Source organism: Chrysochloris asiatica, unplaced genomic scaffold, assembly GCF_000296735.1.
Source record: "Chrysochloris asiatica unplaced genomic scaffold, ChrAsi1.0 scaffold00344, whole genome shotgun sequence".
In the NCBI taxonomy this organism is placed as follows: domain Eukaryota; kingdom Metazoa; phylum Chordata; class Mammalia; order Afrosoricida; family Chrysochloridae; genus Chrysochloris; species Chrysochloris asiatica.
Genome location: NW_006408862.1, coordinates 1989186 through 1990903, shown reverse-complemented (window position 1 = coordinate 1990903; position 1718 = coordinate 1989186). Strand labels below are relative to the sequence as shown.

At 40.4% G+C, this 1718-nt stretch overlaps 1 pseudogene; it reads right to left on the bottom strand.

The window, feature by feature from the left end:
- Positions 1-636: 636 nt before the first annotated feature.
- LOC102840814 lies at positions 637-1443 on the bottom strand (annotated as a pseudogene).
- Between the last annotated feature and the right edge of the window lie 275 nt (positions 1444-1718).

Sequence of the window (1718 nt, the reverse complement as noted above, 5' to 3'; positions counted from 1 at the left end):
TCTCACTAGGAGATAAAACCCTCTGCAAACTTTTGTAGCTCTTAGCAGAGGGTCTGCGGTGGGGCTGGAGACAGTGGTTGGAGCAGTCCACTCATGGGAGGCTGGTACCCAAATACTAATGTAATTCAAGTCTCTGTTTGTTCTGGACCTGTTGGCCCCCCATCTTTTTCTTTTCTTTTTTTTTTAAGTGCCAAAAATATGCACATTTTATTCCAGATTTGGGATATGCAATAAAAAGTGGGGGGGGCATCCTTCCATACACCATTCTACCATTTTGATTTAGCTAACATTAATTTAGAAAAGGCTAGCGCAGGTATATTTGTGTATATATGTACATATTTTCATATTTTAGTTCCATCATTGTCCATGTCTTTATTCCATTTTAGTCTTTTATAAGCATCCTTAAAAGTCATCAAATGCATCCTAATACCAGTGTCTCCTCATTAATCATTCAATACTGTTTGTATTGTATTCAATTTGTATATGAATCACAGATGTGATTGGTCCAACTATACATTACAAGACGTAAGGGGGAAATTTTAAACTTATACTCTATGTGTCACAAGTTACCCATTACATGATTTTTCATCATTATTTGCAACTTCACACACCTTGAAGTTTTCTATGCAGTCTATTTCAGCTTCTAGTGCTGTACATATCTACATCTTCTGGATGGGATTGCCCGTGATCCATGAGCTTGGGGTCAGGCATAAACTGTGTAGTACCTGAGGTGGGTTCTGATTTGGTCTTTGTTTGAGAGCTGAGTTCTGTTGGCAAAGACACTGACTGTTTCCATACTTGAGTTGTCTTAGTAAGTATTTCTATTTAAGCATGACTTCCTACCTTAGTTTTTCTGTTAGGTTCAGGGAGTGATTCTTTTTTGTTGCTTTTTGTCAATGATGATTTAACTGCTTCATAAATTTGCTGACTTGCATCATATGTCTTTTTCCTAGTTACCTTTGCAATTATTACTGACTGAACTGGGTAGCAAACAGTTGCTCCTAAAGTGGCTAGTCCCAGCGGATAAACAATTTTCTTAAATCTAGAACCTTTTCTCGCTGAAATCAAGCCGGCCAATCCTGAGACAGTAATCACTCCAATTTGGGGAAGAAAATCTCCAGGAGGATTCTTTAGATAGATATATGCATCTTTTCCAAATTGTACTGCATCCACTATCCCATTTTTCACAAAGACATATACACTCTTGAACCAGCCAATGTATCTACCAGTTGTATGGTGGATGGAAGCTAAGCCCAACTGCAAATTACCAGGCTGCTCTTCAACATAGTTAGACTGCAGAGGTGGTGCAGTATATATCAGGAGCTGCTCTGCTTTCAAGAGCTGTTTTTTAGATTCCTCTTCTTTGGCTGCAAACACACTTATAGATGCATATATCAGACCTGTAGGCATGGTAGTCAGCTTTCCCATTTTAACGACCGCCATTCCGGCCACTCTCTCCGCTCAGGTTTTCATACAGAGCCCCCCATCTTTTTCTTATCCTGCTCTGTTCTAGATCACAGGTGGCCAGACGCTGTAGGATGCAGTTCCCAGACTCTGGGATCACTTGGTTTGTAGCTGGAATTGACCAATAAGAGGCCAAATCCTACAGGAGGTAGGAGCATGGAAGAAAGGGAGACTCTAGGGTATTTATTCCACTGCTGGGCTCCAGTCAGCATCTTCATTAGGAGAGATGCCTCTTCTGACTCTGTGACTACAAA